We start from the raw sequence: 10478 nt of genomic DNA on the forward strand, positions 1-10478 counted from the left end.
AACTCATGTGCCGACTCTACTATACAGCCCTATTCATTGTCAATTAATTCGATAAGGCAAATACAAGGCATATTTAAACAAATAATATGCATATGAAATCCTATTATAAGAAGATATATATAATTTATTTAATTTTACTAATATTTCGTTAATATAATATGGAATATAAAACTAAATATTTTAAAGTTACGATGATTCGATATTTGATATACTCTCACTTTTATAGTTCCAATTGATATTTAAAAACAAAAAAGAAAAAGAAAATTATGGGATAACTACGAAATAGTCAAGATAGGTAGTTGAGTTTTAAAGACATCGAAACATTGCAGAAGCATTCCTACGTCATTAGCGGAACAAACAAACATGGAATTTTAAGGCTTCTTTGACCTAAAATTCAAGAAATTAAACCATCATGGAAGTATAAACTTTAATTTTTTTTAATTTTTTTAAAGAGTATATACTTTAATTTTTCTGTATTTCTCTTGTGAATTATATATTAGTCTGATGTCTTAGTTATATATATAGGTTCTTTTTCATTTATCTCAAATATATTGATATGTATCCTAATTTATTGTTATTTATTCTATTATTTTTTCTGATATAGCCATGTTTAATATGTGATCTTATAATTAATTAATTAAATGTTAGAATGAGAACAAACTATTTATATAAGTACTTATTAAATAAGAATAGAATTGAAAAGTTGTTTGTATAATGGATATCTCCAATGAATTTCTAAATATGTGTACTGAAAAGATAAACATATCTATATTATTGTTTCGGAGTTAGTATATTAGCTTAAGTGCATATACATTGTGTATACAATATATATGATTTATAAAATATTATATGTATATACACAATGTATATTTTTTTCGAATAACTTATTTATTTGATTTTCATACAAATAAATAATTTTAAATACTTGATTTAGTCAAGATTTGTGGTATCCAAAAATGATGGAGTTAATACTTAATTGAAAAAAAAATGGAAAATTAGTGAAATTTTTTAATTATAATAATAAGTACCGAGACAATATTTGAGGAAACAATTGGTGTGATACGTTGTACAAAAAATGGTTACTCGAAGACACTACTATTTTTATAATATATAATGGAGATAGCAAACATTTTATTTTACTGATCTTACAATTTTTATAGCTTTAGGTGCACATCTATGAAAAAAAAATTCCTACATCCGCTACTTCGAGAAATTAGTTCGTTTTATTTAGTTATTTTTAGCTAAATGGTTTATAAAATAGGGTCAAAATTCCACAAAATACACTTTAGTGCACTCGAAAGATGAATTTAAAATTCATGGATTTGCGATTATAGTTTTATTTTTTATAATAAAATAATAGAACAACTCTTAAATAGACACCTTATTTATTTACACATTAATAAGAAAATATTTAAATGACATCATTTGTTGATAAACTTAAAATCCATTATAAATAACATAAAATAATATATGAATATGTAATATATAGATTTGAAGCTGACCATCCATTAATTAAAGTACAAAAGCGCATTTGCCAAAAGATATAGGCCCATAAATAGATACATGTAATTACTTGCAATTTAAGAGAGCCCAATGGGCTTCATCAAGTCATAACATGGATTGAACATAGAAAATAATAGTATTCTTGATCGTCAAGGGTCCTGCGTTAAAATTTTTTCATAAAATTGTCTCGAGCCTTTATTACACACACGACAATTATTCCGAGGTTTTGTTACAATCTATGAGACCATTATATCAATAAACTTTGATGTCGTGGTTCATCTTATTATTAAATTTATTTTATTTAACATTCGTTATTGAAGAAAGGCAATTATATGATCAATAAACAAATATATTTGTTATCAAATTTTATCCAACTTCAAATGGTCATACGATCTCTTATTTAAAAACTAAATTTTTTTTGGAAAAAAAACTAAATTCATATAAAAATTATATATATAAATTTTTTGCAGTAAAGGCATCAAACCAAGCAATAATGTTAACTATTTAAAATATCAAAATACACTTTTGATCAAACTTGGTATTTGTTGAACACCTTGGGCACTTCAAAGGGTGTGCAAATATGATGATAATCACTAATTTAAAGTTAGTATGAATCAAGTTCGATGGTACAGATTTCAGATGGTTTCCTTATATATAATTTTTTTTTACACATGTAGGATACTAACAGTGCAGTTTTGTACCAATTATGTATGTTTAAACATGCATTCTTGGCTTATAAAATTTGTTCATCTCTAGCATCATGCATGCGGCTACCGTAGCTGATATCGTACAAAAAATTCAACTACACGGTATGAGGATCAACAAAATTTCTATATATTTTAGTTTAAAACATCCAAAAAATTTATAAAATATAGAAATATTTTTTTCAGGGATATCAATAAAGTTTTAGCAAAGAAATGTGATTTATATATGCTCGACGTAGGATTGTATTAATTTTTATTAAAGAAAATTTTATATTGGGTCTCTCTCAATTAATCCTTAATTTATATTAAAGAAAATTTTATATTGGGTCTCTATAAGAAAGAATTAATGGTATCTATAATAATCATATGTCGTTTATAATATTTTATTAAACTGAGTAATTTTACATATTGAATTTTAAATTAAATATCGATATCTCGTGGCAATATTTATCAATTATTCTTATATTTTCTAAAGAAATAAAATTTATTCAGAGCATCCATTTTTAATTTAATAATCTTCGAAATATTTTAACAATTCCATAAAAAATAAAAAATCTTTGGTGAATATTGATTGTTGCCAAACTATTTGATTATTAGATTGTTAGTGGGAGTGTCAAAATATTGGTCATGAATTGCGATTATACACCTTAGTCAAATATAATGCTATTGAGAGGAGCTATAAATTTGAATACTACAACCCATCCTATGCACATTTTTATATAGTTTTAAATTTAAATTAAATTACAAATCATGAATGCAAGCAAGTTTATGCTCTTATCGTTTATTCTTTTTGCACTGTTCACCCTTCATGAATGTAAGTGCATTACTTACAGCTAGCTAAAATATCCCAACAATATGCCTAAACTTTTCATGGAAAATTTGTCACTCAAATGTTGGGACTGAGAGAATTTTATTCACAATTTTTTTTCTTCAAGCAGTTCGTTTTTTTTTTCTAAATTTTTTTAATAACGTGAGAACTTGCGATCGCTAACTTTTAATACGCATTAAATAGGTGTAGTCAAAATCAAACTCAGCCACCAACGTCCCAACCCTAGTCGACCGAAAAAATATCGGGCTAAGGTTGGGAGTTTTCGAGTTCGATCAAGTTTGATTGAGTTGATCCAAAAACTGACTCGAAAAAAGTGACTGAGTTCACTCGCGATAACTTAAAAATATTATTGTTATTATTATTATTATTATTATTATTATTATAGAATTAATTAAGAAAGATTAAAAACTGATAATATTTTTATATATTACATGTTTGGAAAAAATAAAGTTATTGTATTATAATATATTTTAATTATTAAATATTTTTTTCAAAAAATTGCATTTTTTTGCGGTAAGTATATTTTAAATTTTATACAATTACACATTCAAATTTAAATTATATATAACCAAGATTTTGTTATTACATGTTTAAATTGAGATATCACTACTATTATAGTGTGTTTTGAATTTTTATTTAATTATTTGTTAAAAAATAAAAAAAATCGAACGGGTTCATTTTCGAGTTCGTGTTGAGAAATTTTTTTGTAATAACTTGCTTCAACCCGACCCGACCCGAATTGACATCCCATAAAAGGCAAACCGCGGTCGACATTCATGTGCGATTATAAGTTCACCCGAGAAGATGTTGTTAGGGAAAAACAAAATCTTGATCAGTTGTCAAGTGCTCACTTACTCGTTCAACTCGAACACCTCATCGAAACATCTTTCTAGCTAGCTCCTTTATAAATTACTGGAATCTTGATTTATTAATCGCGTTATCATAATACTATAATTATAATACTATTTCTTATTCCATAATTTTCCTCTCAACAGGCAATGAAAATGGCAGGAAAATTTTAGAAAAGTTTGCACCGATGGATGCAGAAGAAATCGTTGTTGCAGAAAAGCGTGGTGGGAGCTACAGCGAAAATGAAGGGACGACCTTGTGCAAGTGGAATTATCGTGGTGAAGATCCAGACAAGTGGTGTTGCATTTTGATTGATGTTTGTTTTGATTCGTTGGATGAGTGTAACATCAGGTGCCCATTAAAATTATAGGACAGTACTTTTACAATATTCATTTAATGAGAATATAATTAATTAATTAATCGCTCGAGCCTTGAATATGCTTCATCATGTATATATGCAATTGCTGAGCCTAGTACAAATGTCATGATTTCACAATTGATTTTTTTTTCTAAATAAGGAAATAGATTCAAGTAATTGATAGCATGTAAATAAAAAACTAATTAGTCCACAAAAATATCAAATATCAAACAGTGAAACTAAAGTAGTGAAATAAACACTATCATGCACTTTATATCTATAGATAAATATATAATATTTGATGCAAGTTATCTCTCGTCATCTTGCGTTTTTAGAGTACAAAAAGCTCGCTGATATGATATGATAGTTGTAATTTTTCCGATTATAATTGGTACTGACAAAATTATATGTTTTTTTAAAAGGAAAATTCGTTTTATTTTGGAAAAAGTAAAAATTATGTTTCTTTTTAATTTTAAATATATGTTTCGCAAACTATTAATAAATTTTAATCATTCTGTATGATATTAATAATATTTGTAGTTATTTTAAATTTATTTAAAATAAAATTTTAAGAGAGATTGTTAAATTAATTTTAATAAAGAACCTCCTTAACATTTTTTGTTCAATGAACGTCCAAAAAATTTTAATTATTTTTATAATGATTTTGGAAATATTTTATTAACTAGTATAGGATGAGGGCATTTTGGCAATTATAATACAATTCATAAAAGTAATCCATTATTTTAAAATAATATCAAACAATAGTAATTTATCACACACCGTAAAATTTATCATTATTTTTCATTTTCTTATCACTCTTTTTACACATCCTTAATTTATCATATCATATTAACCAAGCGATACCTAAGAGACTGGTTTAGTAGTTGATTAAAACACTTTAATAATAAGTCAAAGAAGTCAAGTTGGTTTTAAAAATATCGGTATGAAAAAAATTAATATTCGTACCAATACGAAAATTTTAATATAAAAAAATCTATATTGCAAGTGGAATTATATATCCTGGTGAAGAAAGAGACAAGTGGTGTTGCATTTTGAGTGATGTTCGTTTTGATTCATTGGAAGACAAGTATAAGAATCAACAAAATTTCTATATATTTTAGTTTAAAACATCCAAAAAATTTATAGATATAATTGGAAACTTGAAATAATTTTTTCAGGGATATCATTAAAGTTTTAGCAAAAAAATGTGATTTATTTACATTCTTGACGTAGGATCGTAATTTTTATTAATGAAAATTATATATTGGGTCTATATATATATATATATTCTTGATCTCACGCACCTTTAATGTGTAAGATTTTCGCGAATGATTACTAAAATACATTAGTGAATTTTAGTGATTTCTAAAAAAAACACTGTGTTTTAATGAACGCTCAAAAAAATACAGCACACTAGGATACGTGAGATCAAAACCTACTTCAATATAATTATCTAGCTCACTAGATAAAATTCAATCCTATTTCGCACTTCCATAAGAAAGAATTAATGGTATCTATTAATAACCAAATGTCGTTTATAATATTTTATTATACTGATTAATTTTACATGTTGAATTTTAAATTAAATATCGATATCATGTGACAATATTTATAAATTATTCTTATATTTTCTAAATAAATAAAATTTATTTAGAGCACCCATTTTTAATTTAACAATCTTGGTAATATTTCAACAATTCCATAAAAAATAGAAAATCTTTGGTCAAAATTAATAATCTTGACCATTAGATAGATTGTTTGTGAGAGTGTCAAAATATTGGTCATGAATTGCAATTATACACCTTAGTCAAAGTATAAAGCTATTGAGAGGAGCTATAAATTTGAATACTACAACCATCCTATGTACATTTTTATATAGTTTTAAATTAAATTACAGATGACGAATGCAAACAAGATTATGCTCTTATCATTTGTTCTGTTTGCACTGTTCACCCTTCATGAATGTAAGTGCGTTACTTACAGCTAGCTAGCTAGATCCCAACAATTTGCCTAAATTTTTTTCATGGAAAATTTGTCACTCAAAAGTTGGAACTGAAAGAATTTTATTCAAAAAAAATTTCTTCGAGTTGTTAATTATCAGTCTTTCTAGCTCTTTATTCTTTCCTCTTTTTTTTTTTTTTAAAAAAATATTATGACATGAGAACTCATGAGTGCTGTCTTTCGATACACACTAGATATATGTATCAAAATCAAACCTATCCGCCAATTCGACCCGAAAGATATCGGACTAAGGTTGATGGCTTTCGAGTTCGATCAATTTTGATCGGGTTGACCCAAAATTTGACTCGAAAAAAGTGATAGGTTCATGTCAACCCAGGTTAACTCATGATAACTTAAATATTTTATATTTATTTTATTTTTTTTCAACAATTTGTATTTTTTGCTGTAAGCATATTTTAAAATTCGTACACCTAGACATTCAAATTTATATTATATATAATCAAGATTTTGTTATTAGGTGTTTAAATTTAATTACTACTATTATTATCGTGTGTTTTGAATTTTTATTTAATTATTTGTTAAAAAATAAAAATCCCGAGCAGGCCCAAAATAACATCACCTAAAAGATAAACTGTGGTGGACAGTCATACGCGATAAGTTTACTCGAGAAGTTGTTGTTTGGAAAAATCAAAATCTTGATTAATTATCAAGTACTGTTCACTTACTCCATCAACTCGAACATCTTATCGAAATATATTTCTAGCTCCTTTAATCGAATGGAATCTTGATTAATTAATCGCGTTATCATAAATACTATAATTATATTATTTCTTATTCGATTTTCCTCACAACAGGCAATGAAAATGGCAGGAAAATTTTAGAAAAGTTTGCACCGATGGATGCAGAAATAAATGCAAGGAGCACGTTTTTCTGCCATTGGGCGCCTGATGAAGACAACAATGATCAGTGGTGTTGCATTTTGATTGATATCTGTTTTGATTCATTTGAAGAGTGTGACAACAGGTGTCCAGTGACGTTATAGGACACTTTTACATTCATTTAATAAGAAAATAATTAATATTTAATCCTTGAATATGCTTCATTCTGTATGCAATTGCTGAGCCTAGTACAAATGTCATTTCACAATTGATTTTTTTTTTCTAAATTATAAGGAAATAGATTCAAGTAATTGATAGCATGTAAATCCAAAAATAATTACTCCACAAAAATATCAAATATCAAACAGTGAAACTAAAGTGGTGAAACGAACACTATCAGATACTTTATATTTACTAGGAAGCACACAAAGTTGTGCGTGTGATAATTAAATATTTTATGAATTTTTATTTATGAAAAAATATATTATTTAGTAATTGAGAATTAGTTATTGGAAAAATAATAATAATTTAATATGCTAATATAATTATAAAAAAGATGGAAGAGAAAAATAAGTTGAAAAAAATATGGATAAAAAATAAAATTGAAAGTTATTTTTGATGAGTCATGATACACCAAAAAACAGTTACTCAAAGGCTCTCAACCTTTATAGATACTATAGATATATAAATATTGATGGGTTGGTCTAAATATATATCTTTTGACTCGAGTTCTAAAATAATTAAAGTTAAAAATAAATATATTATCATGATATATCAATTTGCTATATCAATACAATAGATCCCTATAATCGTATCTCATGAGTCAATTGGTGTTTATGTAAATTAATATATTTATGTAATAATTTAACAGGAATATATTTTTCTTTCCATGAAATTTTGTGAACTCGAGAAATAAATCAAGCCACAAAAGTTCTGAAAAAAAACAAATAAAATTAATCACATTTAGCACATACTTCACATATCCAAATTAGTAAACATTAATGGATTCCTAAAAAGATCTTTTAAAAAACTACATAATTTATCAATGATATATATAAAGGAATGTTGGTGTACAGTTTACAAATTAACTGATCATTTTAAAATTTTCATTCATTAATCTTAAAGAAAATTTGATGCAAGAATCATGTCCGAGTCATATCATGAGTTTCTTTCTAATAAAGCCAACTTGAGATAATTAAGCCTAGAGAACACTTGGAGCCTTAATTGAGGCGTAGAAGTAGATATAACAAATGTTGAAGATAAACATGCTTAAAGCGTTAAGTTTATCTAATCCCTGTGATCATTTGGATGTCTTCTGGTTTCATTTCTTGGAGTTTTTGAGGTAACCGTATGGGATGCATGGGATCCATTGCAAGGGGCGGTCAAAAGAAAAACGAGACCCTGTGCAAAGTTTAAACTATGGGTCTTTTGGTATTAACTTGAAAATTTATATATATATATATATATATATATATATATATATAAATTCGAATAACATAATTAAAATAAGTGCAAATTGCTCAAAAATCCCCAATGCAAACATATTTTGTTCTGCCCTCCCTAGCCACTTTTTTGTACCACAATTTTTGTTTATTTGTACCACATTTTGTATGGTTTTGTACCACATCTTGTATGGTTTTGTACCACATTTTATGACTAGGGATCCCAAAGCAAAACATGTTTGCATTTGGGGATTTTTGAGCAAATTGCCCTTAAAATAAACCAAAATACATAAATCAATAAAGTACACAAATGAAAGAAGGTTTAAATAATTCTTCAAAATATTTTAATCATCAAAAAATATCGGGAATTTGGAGATAAATCCCCAATCAAAAACTCAAGTTAATGATCAGTCCACATGTCATGAAATTGTATTCTGCAATCCCCGATACCGCAAAATCTTTGTTTCCACTCCCTATTCCACATTTTATCATATTTTTTCTTTAAATTTTATTTTATTTATCTTCTTAATTTTATTTTCTCTTTATCCACGTCACTTTTCTTCCCCTTTCCCAATTTAACGTAAATCCCTAGCCACCCATCTCCACTCATTTGCATCTCTTCTCTCCCTCTCCGATTCTTATATTCCATCGAGATAGTTAAATCTTTCCCTCCTCTCTTCTCCTCAACGTCGAGAACCCATGCAAAATCCATGGTCCATAGGAACCCATCAACTGTGGGTGAAGACGAGCTGAAAATCAAGCGAGAAAGTGAATCTTTTCTTATTTATTTTTCAATTTGGTCAAATTTTCATTCGATCTGTGTCGGAATGTTTTAATCTTCTCAAATTCTTGGAAATTAATTTTTAAAACCAATCGTATGTCCGGTTCTGAAAATTTATTTGTAAGTTTGACAATTCAAACCAGATTTAGTGAATGATTTGTTTGAAGAAAAAGATGCATATTTGGGTGATTATGATACTCACAAAATGAGTGCAATCTTTTTTGTGTCAACACTTTAATTCAAGATGAGTAATTTCCCCTCCATTTTCTTCTTACTGTTCATGTCATGAGAGATATATAATGTATTAGTGGTATAACCTTTGGAGTATTACTGTCATTCTTTGCTCCAATGCCCACGTGATTGATCTTATCTAAGACTTGCATTCTCGTGGCAAAATTTTTCCGGTACCTTTCCGTGTACATTTATATTTTTAGTATCATTCATTGAAATGACCAAAGTTTTACCAGCACAAGTATCACGAAAGTGATTACATCGTATTTAGTTTGGCCTTCTAATCTTGTTATGATTTCATTGGCAGCCTTTTTAGATCAAAATGGTTAATTTTATTATTTTCCCAAATTACCAAATGTTTTTCTTCTTTTCTTTACGCTTTTTCTTTCTCCCAAAATTCACGCTTCCTTATCTCATCTTTGAGGTCTCACGCCCCCGCATGCGTCAATTGGAAAAAACCTCGCAAGAAAATGACAACCAATGGAACCGATCCACTGGCCACTGCGATACGAAAAATGAATGTTTTGAAGCGAGCCGTGACGAGGAACAAGCAGAAGCAATGCATGAGATGAAGGCAGTGAGTGTCTCTCCAAGTTTTGATATTTTGGTTTGATTTCTCCAATTATTTCTCCGATTTTTGGTGATTGTTTTATTTTGTGTCAATTTTGTGTTGATTTATTGTAATTATTTATATTTGTGTTGATAATTCCTTCTAGTTTTATTAGTTTCATTGTTGATTTATGTTGGTGTAAAGGGATACTTACATTTTATTGATTTTAAAATCATATTGTTTGTTAGTGGTTATACTTCAAAATGAGTAACTTTCGATTTTGGAAAAAGTAATTTATTATTGCTTGATTTTGACATTTTCTCCCGATCTATTTTCTCTCATTTCTTCAATCTCAATTCGTGGAAAAATAAATCATAACCACCGAAGCCAC

The sequence above is a fragment of the Henckelia pumila genome, chromosome 4 (assembly GCF_033568475.1).
Source record: "Henckelia pumila isolate YLH828 chromosome 4, ASM3356847v2, whole genome shotgun sequence".
Lineage (NCBI taxonomy): Eukaryota > Viridiplantae > Streptophyta > Magnoliopsida > Lamiales > Gesneriaceae > Henckelia > Henckelia pumila.